Consider the following 26,789-nt stretch of genomic DNA (forward strand, 5'->3'; position numbering starts at 1 on the left):
TGACTGATGTAACTATTCTGATAATGGCAAATTATATCATTATGTGACAAAACTGTAGCCGGCCTATACTTTGGCCTGCATCACTAGCATGGCCTGCGTCACTAGCCTGGCCTGCGTCACTAGCATGGCCTGCGTCACTAGCCTGGCCTCCGTCACTAGCATGGCCTGCGTCACTAGCATGGCCTGCGTCACTAGCATGGCCTGCATCACTAGCCTGGCCTGCATCACTAGCATGGCCTGCATCACTAGCATGGCCTGCATCACTAGCATGGCCTGCGTCACTAGCCTGGCCTGCATCACTAGCCTGGCCTGCATCACTAGCATGGCCTGCGTCACTAGCCTGGCCTGCGTCACTAGCATGGCCTGCGTCACTAGCCTGGCCTGCGTCACTAGCATGGCCTGCGTCACTAGCCTGGCCTGCGTCACTAGCATGGCCTGCATCACTAGCATGGCCTGCATCACTAGCATGGCCTGCGTCACTAGCATGGCCTGCATCACTAGCATGGCCTGCATCACTAGCATGGCCTGCATCACTAGCATGGCCTGCATCACTAGCATGGCCTGCATCACTAGCATGGCCTGCATCACTAGCATGGCCTGCATCACTAGCATGGCCTGCATCACTAGCATGGCCTGCATCACTAGCATGGCCTGCATCACTAGCATGGCCTGCATCACTAGCATGGCCTGCATCACTAGCATGGCCTGCATCACTAGCATGGCCTGCATCACTAGCCTGGCCTGCATCACTAGCCTGGCCTGCATCACTAGCCTGGCTTGCGTCACTAGCATGGCCTGCGTCACTAGCATGGCCTGCGTCACTAGCCTGGCCTGCATCACTAGCCTGGCCTGCGTCACTAGCATGGCCTGCGTCACTAGCCTGGCCTGCATCACTAGCCTGGCCTGCATCACTAGCCTGGCTTGCGTCACTAGCCTGGCCTGCGTCACTAGCCTGGCCTGCGTCACTAGCCTGGCCTGCATCACTAGCATGGCCTGCGTCACTAATTTGACCTGATTCACTAGCCTGGCCTGCGTCACCATCATGGCCTGCGTCACCAGCACAGCCTGCGTCACCACCAAATGTTACAGAACTAAACCATCTCGTACGATAGCAAAAATACTTTAGTTACCTATTCCGTTTTCTGTGACAAGGTACAACAGGAAAGAAAAATAGAAAACGAATATTGACACGGAGAAAATCAACCATTAACTGCAGTGGTTTCGTGTTGGGCGAGATAACCATAGTACCGGTACCAGTTGCATTAAATCATTGTCATCACCATCATACACTATTGCAAAATTATGCTATCGGTACCCACCACAAGTTCAATACAGTAGCAGTGAATGTACGAACCTCTTATGGAGCGACCCGCCTAGGGCCGGATATAGTGCAACCCGTTCTCGCAAATTTAATAAGTCAATATTGACTTATTAAATATGTGCATAGGTGACATACTTAACATAATAGATACCCTTAAAAAGATTCATAGAAAACACCGACCTTACCTAACCTTGTTAGTATCTTAAGATAAGCATCTTATTGCTTCGTAATTACAATTATTACCTAACCTATAATAGGTATAGGTTAAGTAATAATTGTAATTACGAAGCTATAAGATGCTTATCTTAAGATACTAACAAGGTTAGGTAAGGTCGGTGTTTTCTATGAATCTTTTTAGGGGTATCTATTATGTTTAGTATATCACCTATGCACGTAGTTAATAAGTCAATATTGACTTTACAAATTTGCGAGAACGGGTTGCAACACATACGCTTACAAAACTGTAATTTAATTCGGGCCTCACAGTCTGAAGGTTGTCCTCAAAATCTCATCATTTCTTTTCATTTTAACACGGCTTTATTTTCTGGAATTTAGAAGTTTACACAATTTACTCATGGGAATTAAATACATTTGGTCTTTCGATTCCCTAGGAAGAAACTTCAGTATTATTTTTCCTTATTAAAATCACAGCTACACCCCACCTACTACACGTACACCCACCTTGCTGTAGTACACCCACCTTGCTGTTGTACACCCACCTTGCTGTAGTACACCCACCTTGCTGTTGTACACCCACCTTGCTGTTGTACACCCACCTTGCTGTAGTACACCCACCTTGCTGTTGTACACCCACCTTGCTGTTGTACACCCACCTTGCTGTAGTACACCCACCTTGCTGTAGTACACCCACCTTGCTGTAGTACACCCACCTTGCTGTAGTACACCCACCTTGCTGTAGTACACCCACCTTGCTGTAGTACACCCACCTTGCTGTAGTACACCCACCTTGCTGTAGTACACCCACCTTGCTGTAGTACACCCACCTTGCTGTAGTACACCCACCATGCTGTAGTACACCCACCTTGCTGTAGTACACCCACCTTGCTGTAGTACACCCACCTTGCTGTAGTACACCCACCTTGCTGTAGTACACCCACCTTGCTGTAGTACACCCACCTTGCTGTAGTACACCCACCTTGCTGTAGTACACCCACCTTGCTGTAGTACACCCACCTTGCTGTAGTACACCCACCTTGCTGTAGTACACCCACCTTGCTGTAATACACCCACCTTGCTGTAATACACCCACCTTGCTGTAGTACACCCACCTTGCTGTAATACACCCACCTTGCTATAATACACCCACCTTGCTGTAGTACACCCACCTTGCTGTAGTACACCCACCTTGCTGTAGTACACCCACCTTGCTGTAATACACCCACCTTGCTGTAATACACCCACCTTGCTGTAGTACACCCACCTTGCTGTAGTACACCCACCTTCCACTAGTATGCTCACCCACAATATAGCATCAACAAGATATATCAAGCGCTCGATTATAAGAACCTTCTACTCCAGGTATGCCACTATAATGCTCCTACTTTTTATATAATGCTAGAGGGAGTACAGAGAACATATACGGAACGCATCGACACGATAAAGCATCTAAACTTTTGGGACCGTCATATAGCTCTCAAAATATACTCTTTACAGAAGAGACGAGAGTGGTGTCGCATAATTCATAAATGGAAGGAAGTTCATTTGATAAATGAATAGTGGAAGTGCAATAGTGGAAGTTCATTTGATAAATGAACTTCAGTAGAACATTTCATTTGATAAATGAACGTAGCCTTTCATTATTTCATAAATAATGGAAGGCCAGGTTCCAAATTTTTATAGTAGACTAGCAGATTGACGCAAAAGATAAGGCAGGAAATGCAAAATAGAGCCATTGAAGAGTACACGTGTTTGAGGCATAACCAGAGAACGCTGTATAAACATCAGAGGTCGACGACTATTCAATATCGTCCCAGCAAATATATAATATTTTCGGTACACAAGTAGACGTGTCAAATAGAAAATTTAGACACGATCCTGCTGCAGGCGATGAGTCACAATAACTGAAGCATGTTGACCAGACCACACACTAGAAGTTGAAGGGACGACGACGTTTCGGTCCGTCCTGCTAAAAGTACCGGACCAACGGGATTGTAGTGGATATGTTTACCCGCGAGCCGCTCCAGGAAACAGCCTGTTGAACCAAGTTTCCACAAATCAAGCCTGATCCTGAGGTATACACACACACACATCGACCACTAGTACACCCACTCACCACTCATACTCCACCCACCTCGCTCACACCCAACGAGCACACCCACCCACGCAGCTGGGGGCCGGACCTGAGGGGCCCTGAGCAGACGAGGGGTAGAGGAGGAGGGACCATTGTTTACACCCAGTGCACTGGTTGCCACGGTAACAGTGCCCCGGATGTATCCTAGACACCAGATGTCGCAGCCGCAATCTGCTGCTGCTGCTGCTGCTGCTGCTCTTCAGTAGTCTGCTGCTGCTGCTCTTCAGTAGTCTGCTGCTGCTGCTCTTCAGTAGTCTGCTGCTGCTGCTCTTCAGTAGTCTGCTGCTGTCTTAAAACAGTTTTTTTACAACTTGATTATTTTGCAGACCATAACCACTCTATTACTATTTTATCAAAATTGATGGGCAGACGAACAAATCCACATGGGCCGTGACGAGGATTCGAACCTGCGAACTGGATCCAGTAAGTTCAGTAGAACTTCGGTTTCAACTCTTTTTAACCCTGTCGTAGCTCAGTCGATTAAGGCAGTGTCTGGGATGCTCCCAGACGCAGGTTCGAATCCTCGTCACGGCCCTTGTGGATTTGTTCATTTGTGCATCACGTTAGTGTGATCTCTGTGTGTAATGATGGGCAGACAATAACTGACGAGAGAAAACACTAAGCGATCTATATAACAGAGAATTGAGACCAGACGGTTGAAGTTAGCCTCACGTAACTTTCCAATGTGAATCATGATCTTATGGTGTCACTCTGTGGTTTGGGTCGACCCCCCATGCCCCCCCTTTAAGTCGGATTGGTTCCTGTTGCAACAGCCAACGGCCCCCCATGAAGTGATAGTGAGATAAAAGGACACGGGTGGAAGCTAGAAAGGCAAACGAGTCCAAGAAGTACTGAAGTACGAGTCCAAGTACTGACAACCCAACATAACACATACGCAAACAAACAACACATACACATATGTCAACCCATGGTGGACAGGCCACCCAACTTTCAAACCTCCTCTCTCTCTACACCCGCATCCTCTTCCTGAATTTCATCTCCCCATCCCTCTACCTCCCCCATCCTTTCCAATCCCTTTGGACATCAAAGCTAAAGCTAAAGTCCAAGAAGAGTAAAGATATACTCGTACCAGCACAGATTGTCAACAAGTGGAATGCACAGAAAGAAGCTGTGCAAGCCGGTCGGCCGAGCGGACAGCACGCTGTACTTGTGATCATGTGGTCATGGGTCCGATCCCAGGCGCCGGCGAGAAACAATGGGCAGAGTTTCTTTCACCCTATGACCCTGTTACCTAGCAGTAAAATAGGTACCTGGGTGTTAGTCAGCTGTCACGGGCTGCTTCCTGGGGGTGGAGGCCTGGTCGAGGACCGGGCCGCGGGGACACTAAAAAGCCCCGGAATCATCTCAAGATAACTTCAAGACGCCACCTACATCCACAACTCTAAGAAGTCAGCCTCGATAAGAAATGTCAACTTCGGGAAACCAAAATGATATAGCAAGAGGCACGAGAAGGCTATAGTGGTCTGGGCAGAGAGAGCTAGACCTTCCTACACCGGAGGCAGTGATAGGTAAGTGGTGTTAGGTGAGGGGGACGGAGGGGGGGAGGCAACGTCTGAGCCGCGGCCACCAATAAGTGCCCAGAGCAATATCTTGACTCAATATTTACATAAACCTGGATAAGTGGTGTATGCTCACTGACGGGCCGTGGCTCTGCCAGCTGGCTCACTCGTCTCTGAAGACAGCTGGCTCACAGCAGCAGCAGCAAGAACGTCAGCAGCAGCAGAACTAGCAGTAGCAGCATCAGCAACAACAAGAATGTCAACAACAGCAGCGGAAGTAGCAATTGCAGCAGCAACTACAACAGCAAGAACGTCAACAACAACAGCAGCAGCAGCAGCAGCAGCAGCAGCAGCAGCAGCAGCAGCAGCAGCAGCAGCGGCCGCGGCATAGCGATCAATGACACGCGCTGGGCACACGTGCGCTGGGCGACCCCGTGGCCACCAGTCACAGCACTGGCAGGGTAGGCCTTGCGTCTCTCTCTCTCTCTCTCTCTCTCTCTCTCTCTCTCTCTCTCTCTCTCTCTCTCTCTCTCTCTCTCTCTCTCTCTCTCTCTCTCTCTCTCTCTCTCTCTCTCCCTGGCACACGCCCACACCCACACGCCCACACCCCCACGCCCACGCTCCCACGCCCACGCTCCCACTCAGGATTTTCATTGGATGCCGGGTCCTTGTACGCAGTGTGGGAGTTCAGTGAAGTGTCCACAAGTGACAGTGATGTGTACACAGGGTGACAGTGATGTGTCCACAGGTGACAGTGATGTGTACACAGGTGACAGTGATGTGTCCACAGGTGACAGTGATGTGTACACAGGTGACAATGATGTGTACACAGGTGACAGTGAAGTGTACACAGGTGACAATGATGTGTACACAGGTGACAGTGATGTGTACACAGGTGACAGTGATGTGTACACAGGTGACAATGATGTGTACACAGGTGACAGTGATGTGTACACAGGTGACAATGATGTGTACACAGGTGACAGTGATGTGTACACAGGTGACAATGATGTGTACACAGGTGACAGTGAAGTGTACACAGGTGACAATGATGTGTACACAGGTGACAGTGATGTGTACACAGGTGACAATGATGTGTACACAGGTGACAGTGATGTGTACACAGGTGACAGTGATGTGTACACAGGTGACAGTGATGTGTACACAGGTGACAGTGATGTGTACACAGGTGACAATGATGTGTACACAGGTGACAGTGATGTGTCCACAGGTGACAATGATGTGTACACAGGTGACAGTGATGTGTACACAGGTGACAGTGATGTGTACACAGGTGACAATGATGTGTACACAGGTGACAGTGATGTGTACACAGGTGACAGTGATGTGTACACAGGTGACAGTGATGTGTACACAGGTGACAATGATGTGTACACAGGTGACAGTGATGTGTCCACAGGTGACAATGATGTGTACACAGGTGACAGTGAAGTGTACACAGGTGACAATGATGTGTACACAGGTGACAGTGATGTGTACACAGGTGACAGTGATGTGTACACAGGTGACAATGATGTAGACACAGGTGACAGTGATGTGTACACAGGTGACAGTGAAGTGTACACAGGTGACAGGGATGTGTACACAGGTGACAGTGTGATGTGTACTATTAACAGTGTTGTGTGTACACATGAAAGTATTGTGTGCACAAGTGATGCAGGTGTGTACCCAGCTAGCACTGATGTACACACGTGACACTGGCGTACACACGTGACACACATACACGCGTGGAACACAGGTGTACACAGGTATCTTGCATACATGTGCACAGACGCTTGCTATAACGTTCAAACATCCTCCAGGTATTCGTTATATTCGAAGAGTAGAAAGAATGTTGTTGTATGTTGAAACACACACACACACACACACACACACACACACACACACACACACACACACACACACACACACACACACACACACACACACACCTACAAAGCATAAAAGCTAAAAGAGCAGTACAGATTGTGATTATCATGCCCTCATGAGATGACACAGACGGAACTAACCTACACATGTGGTGAAAGAAGCTCATGTATGTTCCAAGACTTACCCATACTACTTACCTATACTACTTACCTGGCTCGACCTCATTGGTCAACTTGGTACAGCTTCGTTGTTCAAGTTACCTGACACTGCCGCATTCAACTTAGAACCTTATCTCCAGTGGGACGTCATCCGGATAACACCCTTCGAAACCCGTACAGGGGGATGCCATAACCATATACCCGAGTCCCCCCTCCACCCCGTTCTCCCTACCAAACCATACGCTGGGAAACTCATATATTTAATTTAAGAAATATCCAATATAATACCACACATATCTAGGTCTATTTAAATTAAACTTTAAATAGACTTAGAGACGATAGATGGCATTGTAATCAAACACAAGGCTTCGTATGTAAAGAAAACATATGCGATCGTAAATATCTGTTTATGTTTTCAGTGGAATTCAATCGTCAAACTAAAGCAAAATAATAAATGATAATACAGAAGGCCCATTGGCCCCCATGCCAATATATTTACCATAATAACCAGCATTTATGCATTATATATATATATATATATATATATATATATATATATATATATATATATATATATATATATATATATATATATATATATGTCGTACCTAGTAGCCAGAACGCACTTCTCAGCCTACTATGCAAGGCCCAATTTGCCTAATAAGCCAAGTTTTCATGAACTAATTGTTTTTCGACTACCTAACCTACCTAACCTAACCTAACCTAACTTTTTCGGCTACCTAACCTAACCTAACCTATAAAGATAGGTTAGGTTAGGTTAGGTAGGGTTGGTTAGGTTCGGTCATATATCTACGTTAATTTTAACTCCAATAAAAAAAAATTGACCTCGTACATAATGAAATGGGTAGCTTTATCATTTCATAAATTTCATAAGAAAAAAATTAGAGAAAATATATTAATTCAGGAAAACTTGGCTTATTAGGCAAATCGGGCCTTGCATAGTAGGCCGAGAAGTGCATTCTGGCTACTAGGTACGACATATATATATATAATGTCTCTCTTACTTTGACAGTGTAAGATAGCTACTATAGAAACTAGTGTGTTATGTTATTAAACACTTACTAATCAATGAAGGTGATTAAGATACTTTTACAAGCTCAGGTTATAGTTACAACACATACATTTATAACTAATGCATTACATAGTCAATCTAGACACTTGGCAGGTACCCCTCTACACACTGTGGTAGACACTTGGCAGGTACCCCTCTACACACAGTGGTAGCCACTTGACAGGTACCCCTCCACACACAGTGGTAGACACTTGACAGGTACCCCTCTACACACAGTGGTAGACACTTGGCAGGTACCCCTCTACACACAGTGGTAGACACTTGACAGGTACCCCTCTACACACAGTGGTAGACACTTGGCAGGTACCCCTCTACACACAGTGGTAGACACTTGGCAGGTACCCCTCTACACACAGTGGTAGACACTTGACAGGTACCCCTCTACACACAGTGGTAGCCACTTGACAGGTACCCCTCCACACACAGTGGTAGACACTTGACAGGTACCCCTCCACACACAGTGGTAGACACTTGACAGGTACCCCTCTACACACAGTGGTAGACACTTGGCAGGTACCCCTCTACACACAGTGGTAGACACTTGACAGGTACCCCTCCACACACAGTGGTAGACACTTGACAGGTACCCCTCTACACACAGTGGTAGACACTTGGCAGGTACCCCTCTACACACAGTGGTAGACACTTGGCAGGTACCCCTCTACACACAGTGGTAGACACTTGACAGGTACCCCTCTACACACAGTGGTAGACACTTGGCAGGTACCCCTCTACACACAGTGGTAGACACTTGGCAGGTACCCCTCTACACACAGTGGTAGACACTTGACAGGTACCCCTCTACACACAGTGGTAGACACTTGACAGGTACCCCTCTACACACAGTGGTAGCCACTTGACAGGTACCCCTCTACACACAGTGGTAGACACTTGACAGGTACCCCTCCACACACAGTGGTAGACACTTGACAGGTACCCCTCTACACACAGTGGCAGACACTTGGCAGGTACCCCTCTACACACAGTGGTAGACACTTGACAGGTACCCCTCTACACACAGTGGTAGACACTTGGCAGGTACCCCTCTATACACAGTGGTAGACACTTGGCAGGTACCCCTCTACACACAGTGGTAGACACTTGACAGGTACCCCTCTACACACAGTGGTAGACACTTGGCAGGTACCCCTCTATACACAGTGGTAGACACTTGGCAGGTACCCCTCTACACACAGTGGTAGACACTTGACAGGTACCCCTCTACACACAGTGGTAGACACTTGACAGGTACCCCTCTACACACAGTGGTAGACACTTGGCAGGTACCCCTCTACACACAGTGGTAGACACTTGACAGGTACCCCTCCACACTCAGGATTCAAGTATTCCACAGTTAAGGGACCAAATAGCTGGAGTATAAATGGGTATGATGTTTGGACCGTGGGTGAGCCAGGGACGGGCCGTGGGTGAGCCAGAGACGGGCCGTGGGTGAGCCAGAGACGGGCCGTGGGTGAGCCAGAGACGGGCCGTGGGTGAGCCAGGGACGGGCCGTGGGTGAGCCAGGGACGGGCCGTGGGTGAGCCAGAGACGGGCCGTGGGTGAGCCAGAGACGGGCCGTGGGTGAGCCAGAGACGGGCCGTGGGTGAGCCAGAGACGGGCCGTGGGTGAGCCAGGGACGGGCCGTGGGTGAGCCAGGGACGGGCCGTGGGTGAGCCAGAGACGGGCCGTGGGTGAGCCAGAGACGGGCCGTGGGTGAGACAGGGACGGGCCGTGGGTGAGCCAGGGACGGGCCGTGGGTGAGCCAGAGACGGGCCGTGGGTGAGCCAGAGACGGGCCGTGGGTGAGCCAGAGACGGGCCGTGGGTGAGCCAGAGACGGGCCGTGGGTGAGCCAGAGACGGGCCGTGGGTGAGCCAGAGACGGGCCGTGGGTGAGCCAGAGACGGGCCGTGGGTGAGCCAGAGACGGGCCGTGGGTGAGCCAGAGACGGGGCATTATACCCAGCAACACCCAAGGTGTGAAGACCTTAAGACGTTGCCAACATTTCCGAAACAATCCTCACGATCAATTTACGGAGGTCTGAGAAAGATTTGACTGTCTTAAACCCAGAGATCCTGAAGACCCGGTGAATTCTTGAGTTGGCGCTCCTTTGATAGTTCTCCTTGTTGACACATTTCTTAAAAGCGAATGAGCTGAGCTGACCGAGTAGTCAGCACAAGAAACCAATAAGTCAGTGAGTCTGCGGATAATGTATGAGATGCTATTGATACCATGAAGGAAAGTCATGTCATATGCAGGCGATTAGTCACGTGGCTAAAGTATGTTGACCAGACCGACTTGAGAATGGTCCAGGACGGACCGGACCGAAACGTCGTCGTCCCTTCACCTTCTAGTGTGTGGTCTGGTCAACAAAGTCATGCCATTTACAGCGACCATGAAAGCGTCTACCATGGTCATTTATCTACCATGATTTACTGCCTACACCCTTGTGCCTGCAACAGTAAATCTTGAAATCGACGAATGATTTTCGGGTTACAGGTATTTATTGAGAACATTCGACATGATCAGTTGTTCGTCAGAAAAGTAGAATCTCAAACTCCAGGTGTAACTTTCTGTTCGAAATATCCAAAGTGTTTGACCCTCTTCGGCTGATTGGTAGTCACCAGCATGTCCTTGAGGCCTGGTGGGGCCAGATATACTGGCTGGGGGTCTCACCTTAGCACACCGAGGATGATTAGGAGGAAATTTCCTCTGACCAGTCGTATGGAAACACATGAAATTTGTCCCGGCTTTCTCCACACAATATACACCATCACCTGGTCTCCACATGCGATGAGAAGGGCTATCTACCTTGGAGGTGGTGCTCCACACACCTGCAGACTCATGGCGAGGCCGACACAGGTGTGAGGACCGACATATGTGGCGCTGTTTCATCGTTTCAGACCATGGCTTGAGAAGCTTTGGCGTAACCTTTATCAGGCGGAAGCGCTTAGCTATTAAGCCTATATAACACTTTCGTTAGAATCTGTTAGTACGACAGAGGATCTGAATAGTGCCGCTCTTGTGGAAGCCACCCCGGGCCCCATGACAAGGAGAATATCATAGACAAGAGTGTGGGGCATCGCACAGCGCTGCCTACATGAAGTATTCCATAATCTATATCTGGAAGAATGTACCGGCGGTTGTCACAGATGTGGAGAGGCTTAAGTCATTGACCGACTATTGCGACACACTAGTTCAAATCTCTCCCTGGATAATCATATACAAATTCCCATCTCCAGAGCCAACCAATACTTCCTATTTCTCTTGTGAGCAGGCTGACTCACCTCACCTCGCCCAGTATACTTTCAAACACTAATTTCTGAATGGTACAGAAATTATTTGATGGATGCTCCTGTTGCATCTTGTTATTATAATATTTACAGTATTGCTACTTATATTAACTCTGCTTGTCCAGCCATTTGAAGAGATCGGTACACCGAAAGCCTCGCTTCTTGCAGTTCGAAGTTCGATTCCCGATAGTCCGAGGAGCTGGGCGTCGCTCCTTCACTCCGTCCAAGCACCTATCCGGTCCTCATATCTCTCCCAAGTGCTATATAGTCATCCTGCCTTAGTGTTCTCTTCATAATTTACCTTCCTCTCTGGAGTGTGATGCCGTGCCTAGTACGACCTCACATTTGAGGAGATCCCAGCAGTGTGTCGACCTCCAGCGATCAGTACTCATGTGTGTGTTGATATTTGCAGTTGTCTCTCAAGGTCCACGGTGTAGAGGGGTCCTCGGGGTGTGGGAGCAGCTCGGGGTGTCAGTGGACACGTCAAGGCTGCTCGCAGGATAAGCCGGACGTTGTTACGCGTTCTCTTCCCAGGCGGCCGGCTTTGTATCTGCATACATTTGTCGCACTGGTGGTGGTGGTGGTGGTGTGTGGTGGTGGTGGTGGGGGTGGTGGTGTGGTGGTGGTGGTGGGGGGGGGGGTGGCGGTGTGTGGTGGTGGTGGTGTGTGGTGGTGGTGTGTGGTGGTGGGGGTGGTGGTGTGTGGTGATGGTGGTGGTGGTGGTGGTGGTGGTGTGTGGTGGTGTGTGGTGGTGGTGTGTGGTGGTGGTGGGGGGGGGGGATGGCGGTGTGTGGTGGTGGTGTGTGGTGGTGGTGGGGGGGGGGTGGCGGTGTGTGGTGGTGGTGGTGTGTGGTGGTGGTGTGTGGTGGTGGGGGTGGTGGTGTGTGGTGATGGTGGTGGTGGTGGTGTGTGGTGGTGTGTGGTGGTGGTGTGTGGTGATGGTGGTGGTGGTGGTGTGGTGATGGTGGTGGTGGTGGTGTGGTGGTGGTGGTGGTGGTGGTGTGTGGTGATGGTGGTGGTGGTGGTGGTGGTGGTGGTGTGTGGTGGTGGTGGTGTGGTGGTGGTGGTGTTGCTGGTTGTGGTGGTGGTGGTGCTGTTGATCTTTGCTTCCCTGCATTGCCTCGTGTGTTTGCTATTTTTGTCCACCTCCCTCTTGAGTGGGATGAAGAACTCCATTGCATCTGCCCATTTCTGAGGAATGCATTCCATCACCTCATTTCTTGTTTTCCCTTCCACTTCCCTCAGTCCCTCACCATACTGTAGTTCCCACGACTGTAATATCTCCCATCTGCCTCTGGATTTTTCTTGGTCTAATCATCTTTAACTCCATTATGTACTCTAACATGGAGAGGCAGAGGTCGATAGCTTCAAGGGGGCATCTCAACACTCTTTTCAACATCTGCCACATTTAGGTAAACATCAGGTCTAGTGTTGCTTTCCCCGTTACTCTATTGGGTGTGTAATGTGTTGCTCTCAGAAGTGGGTTGTCCCCAGCATCTACCAGCTTTTCTCTCCATGTCTCATCCCCCTCGTAGAGGTTCTTATTTTATCCAGTCTATTTTTTGATTGAAATCGCCAGGTATTAAAAATCTTAGCCCTACCCCCACTGTTATGGTGGTCGTGTCATGTTGTGGTGAAGCAGTGGGAGGTACACGTGGAGTAGAGGTGGTAGGGTGTACATGGGGGGTGGTAGTGGTGGTGGTGGTGGTGGGAGCCAGGCAGTATCGACCACCAGTGACACACAGACCTGGAAGCAATCAGTGTTACCACACACACACACCACATCCTCCTCCCCACCTGTGCCTCGCTCCTCAGGCCTGTTTCATATTCTCTCTCTCTCTCTCTCTCTCTCTCTCTCTCTCTCTCTCTCTCTCTCTCTCTCTCTCTCTCTCTCTCTCTCTCTCTCTCTCTCTCTCTCTCTCTCTCTCTCTCTCTCTCTCTTTAGTCTCTTGTCTCCCATCTCTCATGATATTGTCATTCTCTCTTGTCTATGTATACATCTTCCTGCCTTGAGCAGCTGGCGTTCCTCAGGGGGTGTCAGGGGGCATCTTCACTACACATTGTCTGCCATCACTGTAACTGTCTTCACTATACACTGTCAACTAACTACATTGGACAAAGAATTTAGATATTTGTTGCGTGTTCATTTGTGAGGCAGACTCATGCGTTATCTTGTGAGGCAGACACGTATATTATCTTGTGAGGCAGACACGTGTGTTATCTTGTGAGGCAGACACGTGTGTTATCTTGTGAGGCAGACACGTGTGTTATCTTGTGAGGCAGACGCATGTGTTATCTTGTGAGGCAGACACGTGTGTTCTCTTGTGAGGCAGACACGTGTGTTCTCTTGTGAGGCAGACACATGTGTTATCTTGTGAGGTAGACACCAGATAACAGCCTGCCTTTTAGCAGACTGACCATGCTAGAAAAAAGGAGAAAGGGGAGGAGAGGACTTAATAGCGACGTATAAAATACTCATTGGATTGATAGAATAGTAAAAGAGGAACACGAAGCAAGATGACATGGATGGAAGCTTGAGATGGAGAATAGTCAAAGAAATGTTAGAAAGATTTCTTTTGGCGTTAGAATAGCGGGAATTGGAATGAACGAAAGGCGCAGGTTGAAGTAGCAATCTCTCTATTCCTAATTTTAAAAGTAGATATGATACGGAATTAGGTCACCTTGACCTTACCTTGAGGTTATCTTGAGGTGATTCCGGGGCTTAGCGACCCCGCGGCCCGGTCCTCGACCAGGCCTTCTCGTTGCTGGACTGGTCAACCAGGCTGTTGAAATTCAGTCAGGAGACATTGCACTTGACAACCGCCGGATAGAAAAGCGGGGTCCAAGAGCTAATGCTCGACCCAGCAGCCACAAATAGGGGAGTAGACAAGGCCATCAGCCTCGTGCTCCAAGCTTAGTTCTTGGTTTCACTGAAACTGTTAGGTTTCAGGGGCCAGATTCACGAAAGCACTTACGCAAACACTTACGAACCTGTACATCTTTTCTCAATCTTTGGCGGCTTTGTTTACAATTATTAAACAGTTAATGAGCTCCGAAGCACCAGGAGGCTGTTTATAACAATAACGACAGTTGATTGGAAAGTTTTCATGCTTGTAAACTGTTTAATAAATGTAACCAAAGCCGTCAAAGATCGAGGAAAGATGTACACGTTCGTAAGTGCTTGCGTAAGTGCTTTCGTGAATCTGGCCCCAGGTTTTTCTGCTAGGGTTTTTTTTTAATATTTTTTATGAAATTTTGCCCCGAAGCGGTAAATAAATGGCTGTATGATTCTCCCTCTAAATTGCCCCAATTTTTATTGTTATTATTTTATTGAAAATTCCAATAGCGAGCGTGATAGTGTATCATCACGTGACTTTAATAAAAAATTCAGTTATTTTAATCAAAATATTTTTACTCCTGTGTGTTACTTGTTTTGAAACAAAAAAAATGTGGATGTAAGTGAGCCGTAAGCTACTGTGACTAGTCGGCCTCGTAGCCTGGTGGATAGCGCGCAGGACTCGTAATTCCGTGGCGCGGGTTCGATTCCCGCACGAGGCAGAAACAAATGGGCAAAGTTTCTTTCACCCTGAATGCCCCTGTTACCTAGCAGTAAATAGGTACCTGGGTGTTAGTCAGCTGTCACGGGCTGCTTCCTGGGGGGTGGAGGCCTGGTCGAGGACCGGGCCGCGGGGACACTAAAAAGCCCCGAAATCATCTCAAGATAACCTCTCAAGATATGACTGACTAGTCGGAAGGGCGCCGACCTCGCTTCTTGCTGGTCAGCGTTCAATCCCTGATGGTCCAAGAGATTGGGCAGCACTTCCGTCCGTCCGTCCGTCCTCGCCCACGTTCTTCGTACTCCCATTCCTTCCATTTAATATATTGTCGTATTGGCTTTGACGTTCTCCCGCCAAACACTCAAATTCAAATTTTCAAATTCAATTTTTTTTAGGCAGGTAAAAGTACATACATAGAAGATGAGTTACAATCATAAAGTTGGATTTACAGATCCAATACGACGCACGACGCAACAAGACACACGACGCACGACGCAACAAGACACACGACGCAACAAGACACACGACGCACGACGCAACAAGACACACGACGCAACAAGACACACGACGCACGACGCAACAAGACACACGACGCACGACGCAACAAGACACACGACGCAACAAGACACACGACGCACGACGCAACAAGACACACGACGCACGACGCAACAAGACACACGACGCACGACGCAACAAGACACACGACGCAACAAGACACACGACGCACGACGCAACAAGACACACGACGCACGACGCAACAAGACACACGACGCAACAAGACACACGACGCACGACGCAACAAGACACACGACGCACGACGCAACAAGACACACGACGCACGACGCAACAAGACACACGACGCACGACGCAACAAGACACACGACGCACGACGCAACAGATCCAACACGACGCAACAGCTCCAACACGACGCAACAGATCCAACACGACGCAACAGCTCCAACACGACGCAACAGATCCAACACGACGCAACAGATCCAACACGACGCAACAGCTCCAACACGACGCAACAGATCCAACACGACGCAACAGATCCAACACGACGCAACAGCTCCAACACGACGCAACAGATCCAACACGACGCAACAGATCCAACACGACGCAACAGCTCCAACACGACGCAACAGATCCAACACGACGCAACAGATCCAACACGACGCAACAGATCCAACACGACGCAACAGCTCCAACACGACGCAACAGATCCAACACGACGCAACAGATCCAACACGACGCAACAGCTCCAACACGACGCAACAGATCCAACACGACGCAACAGATCCAACACGACGCAACACGACGCAACACGACGGAACACGACTCAACAGATACACGACGAAACTACAACGTTCCGAACAAATTTTAACACCTAACAAGTTGTAACAACGTTCTAATGCGTCATAAAAACGTTATCACAAGATGTAACAACTTTATTACAAGTGGTAACAAGCGGGAAATGGGGGACAGTTACGTTGTGTGATTGTAAGGGGGGGGGAGGGGGGCTCTTTCCTCACAAATACCTGACTTGGTAAAACAAATACAGTATTTCATTATGATACAATTCGTCTTATTTGCATTATTTTTGCAAGAAAAAAATCAATAAAGAGACCTATACCCGCGAGAAAACTCCTCCACAGACCTACGTTAAGTCACGTCTATCTTCCAGCAATAGAATCAATAAAATAGACAATACCCGTCAAGCCACGCGTCTTCCTTCCTATAATAGAATGTTGACTATTGGTGGCAGCTCTCGAATGCATGGGGCCTCTGGCGCTCGGAGGGAGCCTTACGATCCCGATTCAGGATGGTGTTTGAGACATGTGGCTTAATACCTTGTATGGTGAGCGGCTCATGTTCACTATATTGCAGGTAGGGGCTGCCTTCCCTCCCCCCCCCCCTACCTTCCCCACCAGGCAGGTGGTGAAGGGAGAGGTGGCGGCACCTTCCAGGTGGTCGTGGGGGAGGGGGAGGGGATAGGGGCAGACAGCACCTACCTTGGATATGTTGGTGAAGGCGAGGCGCTCACCATAGCAACCAGCCTCAGGACGCAACCCTCTGTTCTCCCCCCTCCCCCACTCACCCGGCCATTTTTTCCCCCCTCACTCGGCCATTTTTCCCCTCAGCCGGCCATCCTCTCCTCATTCGGCCATCCTCTACTCATTCGGTCATCCTCCCCTCACTCTGCCTTCTAATCCAGCTCGACCCCTCACTATGCCCACCTGCCTCAGTTAGGCATGAGGGGTGAGCTAGAGATCTGACTCATACACAGCTGGCTTCTCCCCCCCCCCCTCTCTCCTCCCCCATATATCCCTCATGCGGATGACGTCAGGCATATGTCAACCAGGAGCCGGGTTCATTGAGCAGTTACTCCGGCACTTACCAACCCGTCCATCTGTTCTCAGTCATTGGCGGCTTTGTTTACATTTATTAAACACTTTATGAACATCGAACCTTCCAAGGAAATGTTATAGTTACAATAACCGGGAGACGGTCGACCGAGCGGACAGCACGCTGGACTTGTGATCCTGTGGTCCTGGGTTCGATCCCAGGCGCCGGCGAGAAACAATAGGCAGAATTTCTTTCACTCTATGCCCCTGTTACCTAGCAGTAAAATAGGTACCTGGGCGTTAGTCAGCTGTCACGGGCTGCTTCCTGGGGGTGGAGGCCTGGTCGAGGACCGGGCCGCGGGGACACTAAAGCCCCGAAATCATCTCAAGATAACCTCAAGATAACAAACAGCCTCCTGGTGCTTCGGGGCTCATAAACTGTTTAATATAAGTAAACAAAGCCGTCAAAGATTGAGAGAAGATGTACAAGTTCGTAAGTAGATGTATCCTGCTAGTTGTATTCACCTAGTTGTGCTTGCAGGGGGTTGATCTTTGGCTCTTTCCGCCCGCCTCTCAACTGTCAATCAACTTTTTTTTAACACCCCTCCCTGGAAGCGGCTCGTAACAGCTGTCTATCTCCCAGGTACCTATTTACTGCTAGGTGAACAGATGCATCAAGGTGAAAGAAACTCTGCCCATTTGTTACCGCTATCGCCGGGGATCGATCCCCTATCCCTAGGATTACGAATCCCGAGCGCTGTCCACTCAGCCACCAGGCCCCTAAATACACGATGTGCCGTGTCTCTCTTGACAGTCGAAGACATTGCTGTCCCGGCCGCACCTTGAATACCCTCCATACATCTATATATCTTAAAGAAAACGAATGCAAAAATTATAAATACTAAAGAGAGAAATAAAACACCGTGGATATGTGGGCCTGCGGACCGCTCCAAGCAATAGGCTGGTGGACCAAGCTCTCACAAGTCAAGCCTGGCCTCGGGGCGGGTTTGGGGAGTAGAAGAACTCCCAGAACCCCATCAACCAGGTATATGTGGGCCTGCGGACCGCTCCAAGCAATAGGCTGGTGGACCAAGCTCTCAAAAGTCAAGCCTGGCCTCGGGGCGGGTTTGGGGAGTAGAAGAACTCCCAGAACCCCATCAACCAGGTATATGAGGGCCTGCGGGCCGCTCCAAGCAATAGGCTGGTGGACCAAGCTCTCACAAGTCAAGCCTGGCCTCGGGGCGGGTTTGGGGAGTAGAAGAACTCCCAGAACCCCATCAACCAGGTATATGTGGACCTGCGGGCCGCTCCAAGCAATAGGCTGGTGGACCAAGCTCTCACAAGTCAAGCCTGGCCTCGGGGCGGCCTTGGGGAGTAGAAGAACTCCCAGAACCCCATCAAGCAGGCACCGTCCGCCATATGATGAAACAGTTCTGGAACTCCTTGAAGCCCAAAACATACAACCACTTAACATCAGACTTCAACAACAAGAAGCCACCAAGCGAGAGAACGTCCAAAAGACCAACGCGAATTCAACGCCGAAACAACGTTGATTCTAACGGTGAATAACGTTTATTCATCGTGAAACTAACGCCACTCTTCGTCAGGATGTGGAACACGATCAAAATATTAGAAGACCCACTGCAAGAAAGACTTCTCCACCACGAGACGCCCCATTCCCGCACCGGGGGCCAGATTCACGAAAGCACTTACGAACGTGTACATCTTTCCTCAATCTTTGACGGCTTTGGTTACATTTATTAAACACTTTACAAGCATGAAAACTTGCCAATCAACTGTTGTTATTGTTATAAACAGCCTCCTGGTGCTTCGGAGCTCATTAACTGTTTAATAATTGGAAACAAAGCCGCCAAAGATTGAGAAAAGATGAACAGGTTCGTTAGTGCTTGCGTAACTGCTTCGTGAATCTGGCCCTTGGAGGCCCAAGACCTTGGATCTCCTCGATGGAAACCAAGCCCCACAATACATAATTCCGAGACGAAATGCAGACCAGGGGCCAGATTCACGAAAGCACTTACGCAAGCACTTACGAACGTGTACATCTTTTCTCAATCTTTGGCGGCTTTGTTTCCAATTATTAAACAGTTAAAGAGCTCCGAAGCACCAGGAGGCTGTTTATAACAATAACAACAGTTGATTGGGAAGTTTTCATGCTTGTAAACTGTTTAATAAATGTAACCAAAGCCGTCAAAGATTGAGGAAAGATGTACACGTTCGTAAGTGCTTGCGTAAGTGCTTTCGTGAATCTGGCCCCAGCTCCCTCAACCCACCAACACCCCCTAAACAACCCAGCTTGAGAACTGCGCGCTGTTGGTTATGTCGTTTATACTACTATTATTTCCCTTATACAAGTATAAGAACTCACATTTTATACTTGTGTTTACTAAGCGGCTTAGTAACTGTGCGTTCGTGAGCGTGCGCTCTTATGCGTGAGAGCGCAAGAGCTTGTGCGTTCGCACGTACCCTTGTGCTAAGAGTATTATTATCATGGGTTTATTTATGTAGAAATATGTTAAAAATTTCTTTCATTGAAGTTGGTCAGCATTCTTGCTCTACTGGTGGGTAAGACCGGCCGCGGTTACCAGTCAATAAATAGTTTAATCCTCGCCGAGGTCACTTTTGGTGTCTGTTGTTGACCTTGACCTTTGACCCGACCCGCAGAGAGATCAATATCTTCTTAGCTGACCTCACGCAGTCCCCGCACCAACAGTAGCACCTGTTAAGGTCTTACTAAGTTTATGGATGTTTGTACTTCCTTGTTTGTGTCTTTCAGGATCGAACTTCAGCTGTTTGACCCCGCCTTTCTAACCACCTGTTGCATAATACAATAACTCTTAATCTTGGGAAGTGTTACAATAACATACGAAAGTAAAAATTTCAAGGTAAAATACCAAAAATAATTTCACCATTCAAAAGGTGTTTATAGTGGCGTCTCAACAGGTTTTCGTGTCATTGTTTATAGACAGAAATAGCTGCTCTTCACCTTCGTCAAAATGAAACATTTTCGGACTGCTTAGCACACATTCAAAGCTGTTTACTGCAGGGGGAAATGACGTCAAAAGAAGCTCTAGACCTAAAAATTACCTTGATTAATAGTCAGGGCATCTGAAGCCACCAAGCTTGAAAAACATGACTTACAGGTCAGGGACCGTCACAGCTTATGGCGTGACAGTCACAGCTTATGGGTGACAGTCACAGCTTATGGGTGACAGTCACAGCTTATGGGTGACAGTCACAGCTTATGTCATTGAATGCTACCATGACATAGGCATGATCGGTGCTCAGAGGTGTTTCTAAGCTCCCCCAGCTATTGAGATCATCAGTTACGAAGTTTGATTTTTTTAACAACTATGTTCAACACAGCACCAGCCAACACAGCACCAGCCAACACAGCACCAGCCAACACAGCACCAGCCAACACAGCACTACCCAACACAGCACCAGCCAACACAGCACTACCCAACACAGCACCAGCCAACACAGCACTACCCAACACAGCACCAGCCAACACAGCACTACCCAACACAGCAGCAGGCTGCAGTGCCACTTTAGGTACTGGGATACGTGTAGCCGCACCGCTGTCCTGACCCCTAACATTATTGGTAGAGCTCGACACTTGTGTCATGGCTCCTGCTCTCTCTCTCTCTCTCTCTCTCTCTCTCTCTCTCTCTCTCTCTCTCTCTCTCTCTCTCTCTCTCTCTCTCTCTCTCTCTCTGTCTCTCTGTCTCTCTCTCTCTCTCTCTCTCTCTCTCTCTCTCTCTCTCTCTCTCTCTCTCTCTCTCTCTCTCTCTCTCTCTCTCTCTCTCTCTCTCTCTCCTCTCTCTCTCTCTCTCTCTCTCTCTCTCTCTCTCTCTCTCTCTCTCTCTCTCTCTCTCTCTCTCTCTCTCTCTCTCTCTCTCTCTCTCTCTCAGAATTCAAATCTCTCATCTGAACATACGTTTTTCATGTCAATATCGGAATACACTAATAATGAAATTACCGTTAAATTCTACGGAATCGAGGCAGAACATTTCATAACTCGCAATTCAATTGTCAGTAAATCTGCAAATTTAATACAAGCCGGAAGTGTCTCATGTACATCCTTGCACAGACATTCTCTTGTTTGTATAACATATATAGATAAATATTATGTATATTATATAAGAATATATACATGACAAAATCCACTAAGACTATAGGTGGGGCGCAAACCTATGACCCCTCAGCATTGCCAGTCGCGTACTCTACCACTAGACCACAGTGACTTGTGAAATGTCATACAACCCGATTTCTACTGAAATCACATGAAGTGTGAAGGCCGCTAGTGATGCCAGACCAAGTGTCTTTACGTATGATCCACAAGCACTCGGGTGGTAGGGCAAAGTGGTCCCAACACCTCACGTCCCTACTTCCGGAAACACAGAAATGGAACGTAAGGTGTAGGACCACTTTGCAATTCCACCCGAGTACCACTTGTAATAGTAGGTTGCCTTTGCAGCGTTGGTGGCACATAACGTGAATAAACGCGACCTATTGGTTGTGAGGACGTGATGACAACCGCCAGAAATTTGCACAAGTCTTCTGGACCCGAGGTGCTAAAATCACTATAGCTGGGCCACTGGACCCTCTGATATTACCCCTGAGGAAGCTCTTATGTGCAGGCCTCTCCAAGGGATCCCTGCCAGGAATTACTTGAAGCTCAGACCGGCCTGAGGACAGTAGCTTCAAATAGGATTGAGGACTGTTGTTTCAGACGGAGTTGAGGACAGTGGGTTTAGGCGGGTAAAATGACAGTTTGATGCCACAAGGGAGCAGATTTCACCACACACACAAGAGGGTTTGGACAGACGCCACAGCTCTTGGTAGTTGTGCGTACTTTTTAATTAGTTTGGCTAATTTTGGAGCGGTCCTAGGTGGCGCTCAGATTTTAATGTACTGTAAATGGTTCAGTTCTATGCTGGGGAGTTTATAGCTATTTCCAGCGCTGCATATATGGTGTGTGTGTGTGTGTGTGTGTGTGTGTGTGTGTGAGTGTGTGTGTGTGTGTGTGTGTGTGTGTGTGTGTGTGTGTGTGTGTGTGTGTGTGTGTGTGTGTGTGTGTGTGTGTGGGTGTGTGTGTGTGTGTGTGTGTGTGTGTGTGTGTGTGTGTGTGTGGGTGTGTGTGTTTGTGTGTGTTTTAGGTGGCTTTCATATGGTCTACCCCTGTTTTCTGGACTTTAGATGATTGACAGTGAATATGGGATGCTTTAAGGATCAGTGTGCCCTCTAGGCGTTCAACATTTCGTCCACTTATCTTCGGTCTTAAATCCTAACCGGTTGGCTGTATGAAATAGGTTACTTACCCAATAACCGAGTTCGTTTTCTGTTTTTCCTCCTCTGTGATGTTCGGTCCTATTCCTCTTACGTGTTTTTTTGCTTTACATTCTCTAAGTGTTTGTTTCTTCACCTCTCATTTCCGCTTCCAGGGTTGCTTACGCCTCATACAACTCTGGAAGCGCCTCTGTCTGTACAGGGGACAGGAAATCTGGACACCTGTCTGCGCCACCGTCATGTTCTACCCCACAGACAGGCGTGAAATAACAGGTGTTCGTTCACTTCCATCGTTTACCCGATTTAAATGTTGCTGGAATGGGAATCCAAACCTCCATAAAGCATATTTCTTCAAGTCTGGTGATGTGCGTGGAGGGTTGGTGGTCTGGCGGCTGATTTACAGCCATTCCTTACTGCCCTCGGCGGCCCCCTAGTGTGTGTGTTTACGACCAGTTGACACGAAGCTCGTTCAGTGACTCACTCTTCCTTGTCACCGAGGCACTGATGACGGGGCTAGTGTCACGCGGTGCTAGTGTCACACGGTGCTAGTGTCACACGGTGCTAGTGTCACACGGTGCTAGTGTCACACGGTGCTAGTGTCACACGGTGCTAGTGTCACGCGGTGCTAGTGTCACACGGTGCTAGTGTCACACGGTGCTAGTGTCACACGGTGCTAGTGTCACGCGGTGCTAGTGTCACGCGGTGCTAGTGTCACACGGTGCTAGTGTCACACGGTGATAGTGTCACGCGGTGCTAGTGTCACAGGGTAATACTAGTGCCTGATGACCAGACCACACACTAGAATATGAAGGGACGTCGACGTTTTGGTCCGTCCTGGACCATTCTCAAGTCGAATCGACTTGAGAATGGTCCAGGACGGACCGAAACGTCATCGTCCCTTCACATTCTAGTGTGTGGTCTGGTCATCATACTTTAGCCACGTTATTGTGACATCGCCTGCATACTAGTGCCTATTCGCAGCTGAAGATGAGGTTCAATCTTGACAGAACACCGCTTCCTGTGAACCTTGTTGCATAGTCTGATGTGTTGCATTAGAACTTACCTCCCTACGGCTTGAACCTGTAAAGTTCTCCACGCCTCTTTGATTGTGGATTTCCTATGCCATTACCGGATGGTTGAAATCACTCCCGAGAAGGAACTTTGTTGTCGTTCTAACAGCTACATCTTCCGTAATGTTTACTGTGCCTAGAGTGGCTAGGGCTTCGTATTCCGGTCTGGTTCTCCTGTTAATTGATGTTTTGTTGTCATCCCTGATCTCACTGAGTGTTGGCACTGCAAGTTCCTTGATTCTTGCAGTGTGTTAACGTGTCACCACTGGGACACCAGTGTGCACAACACCTCAGGAGATTAAGGAAAGACTTTTCTATGGTCTATGTTTTGGTTAGGAGTAATGCTTTTTACTCCTTTACGGATTATTTCTTTCATTATTTTTTCTTCTTTTTTTATGTTCACTGTGCATAGTTGCTCCTGCCAGAACAAAATTGTAATGTGCAACAGGAAGTGCCCGAGCCTGGAAGGGTGTTACTGGAAGATGGAACAGGAACAGAATCCCATTTTTGATTTGTAATATAATTTTATTGGAGCATCTCCAAATTAGACATACCCGAGCCACACTTGAAGAGTCTTCTCAAGGCATGTACAAAGGAAGCTTCTTTCGTCGGTGCGCAAGGGGACATGTATCTACAAATAGACGGAGTATCAATGGTACCAAAGCAATAGAAGCAGCAAGAAGTATAAGCCAATAGGCCTTCTGCAGTTACTTCCATTCTTATATTTTCATACCCAATTTATACCCATTGCTTCGTGTTCTGGCATATGCTCCGTCACCTCACTCAAAACATTTCTACCATATCACCTCACCCAAAACGAGTATAAGTATGATGTATTTTATGTGTAAACTAAGTCTTTGAAAATGTAATAAGCATTACGAAACGCGTTCAGGTGTCAGACCAGAAAAAAGGAATGAATTTTGGAGAGTTAATTTATCAGTTACCCTCGACATTGAAGAAGAACGTAAGAAATATTGAGAAGATTCGTGTTAGAATTATTAATCTTACCCTTTCGGTCATATTCAACAACACACACACACACACACACACACACACACACACACACACACACACACACACACACACACACACACACACACACACACACACACACATATATATATATATATATATATATATATATACATATATATATATATATATATATATATATATATATATATATAAATATATATATATATATATATATATATATATATACACACACATTTATTTGTGGGATAAGGTGGTTCCACCTCGACCATGTCTTTCCGCTGATTCCATCACTACGACCCCATCCTGATGATTCTAACACCACCACGACCACATCCTGATGATTCTAACACCACCACGACCACATCCTGAGGATTCTAACACCACCACGACCACATCTGCTGCTGCCACGACAACTTCATCTACTGCAGCTGCTCCCATCAACACGTCTGCCGCTGCTGCGCCCACCGCTGCTACTGGCTAACTAGCAGTCCACTCACCTCAGTAAATCAATAACCGCCATGAGGCAGAGGCCGGGGAACTTCTCTCCCCTCTACTCTTGGCCTTGTTTCCCGCCAGGACGCCGCCCCGCTTCTCTTTAATCTCCCAATTGTCACCCTCATTATTGACCTTTATTAGCATATTTTGCGTTTAGTAAAGAGAGAGACAGAGTCCCGTAGCGGGACAAGGTGTTTGTGAACTTTGTGCCAGAGCGGAGGGCAGTGGTTCGGTGGCCGTTCGAGTGGCAGCGGCTCATGGTTCGAACAGCTGTCCTCCTGGTTCGAAAAGCTGTCCTCCTGGTTCGAAAAGCTGTCCTCCTGGTTCGAAAAGCTGTCCTCCTGGTTCGAAAAGCTGTCCTCCTGGTTCGAAAAGCTGTCCTCCTGGTTCGAAAAGCTGTCCTCCTGGTTCGTAAAGCTGTCCTCCTGGTTCGAACAGCTGTCCTCCTGGTTCGAAAAGCTGTCCTCCTGGTTCGAAAAGCTGTCCTCCTGGTTCGAACAGCTGTCCTCCTGGTTCGAAAAGCTGTCCTCCTGACCAGGGCCAAATTTTCCGGGTGCCGCATTCGTTGATTTGTGCGTATACCTTGTAGTTTGATACATTTTTCATATGTTTTGTTTTTTAAAGGGGATGGGAAGAGTACAGGTGTTGGTTGGGCAGGGAGGGAGGACTGTATGCTGGTTAGCGAGGAACATTGTGGCCTGGTATTTTTATATTATTCACGTTGACCAGACCTCACACTAGAAAGTGAAGGGACGACGACGTTTCGGTCCGTCCTGGACCATTCTCAAGTCGATCGTCGTCCCTTCAGTTTTTAGTGTGTGGTTTGGTCAGCATTTTTCAGCCATGTTATTGTGATTCCTCGTCTGTTTATACTATTCAATTTAGATTTAGGTACGTCTGCATTTATGTAGCTACCTTAGTCTATATGAAGGCCTACATAGTGTGTCAAGAACTACGTGATGCTAAAAAAAGTCTTTCAGGATAACCATTCTATGTGTCATACAGGGTCATGTGACACGTAGTCTGAACTAGCAAACTTTGTGTGCTTATGATATCTTCAATAACACGAAGGTTAGTAGATAGCATAGCTCCAGGGACCTCATACCGGCAGGTCTGAATGGTGTAAAGTCTGAACACTCAATAATATAGTGTGTGAGATTATGACCCAGTTCCCGCTCACGTACATGTGGAGTGCTGAGGATTGGGAGATAGCACAATCAGTAGCCCCAATCTGAGCCTGACAATCAGTACGTCGCACTGTCTGGTGAGAGTTTTGTGCTGTCCGTATACATAGATTTCAATTCTAGACAAATAATAGCATTTTATGTTAGTATTTCCAGGCTTCCTACCTTGTGTAGCCACCTGCTGGAGTCAAAAATGTATCTCCAATCAGACTTGAAGGTTTACATCAATCAGAGACCTCATCTCTCGTC

The 26,789-nt window shown here is 48.0% G+C and overlaps 1 protein-coding gene across 1 annotated transcript in view; it reads left to right on the forward strand.

Moving 5' to 3' along the window:
- The window catches only part of RhoGAP100F (Rho GTPase activating protein at 100F), a 424,062-nt gene that overhangs the window by 90,077 nt on the left and 307,196 nt on the right, over window positions 1-26,789 (forward strand). The gene's annotated exons all lie outside the window — the stretch shown is intronic.

The sequence above is a fragment of the Procambarus clarkii genome, chromosome 37, assembly GCF_040958095.1.
Source record: "Procambarus clarkii isolate CNS0578487 chromosome 37, FALCON_Pclarkii_2.0, whole genome shotgun sequence".
NCBI classification, from domain to species: Eukaryota; Metazoa; Arthropoda; class Malacostraca; order Decapoda; family Cambaridae; genus Procambarus; species Procambarus clarkii.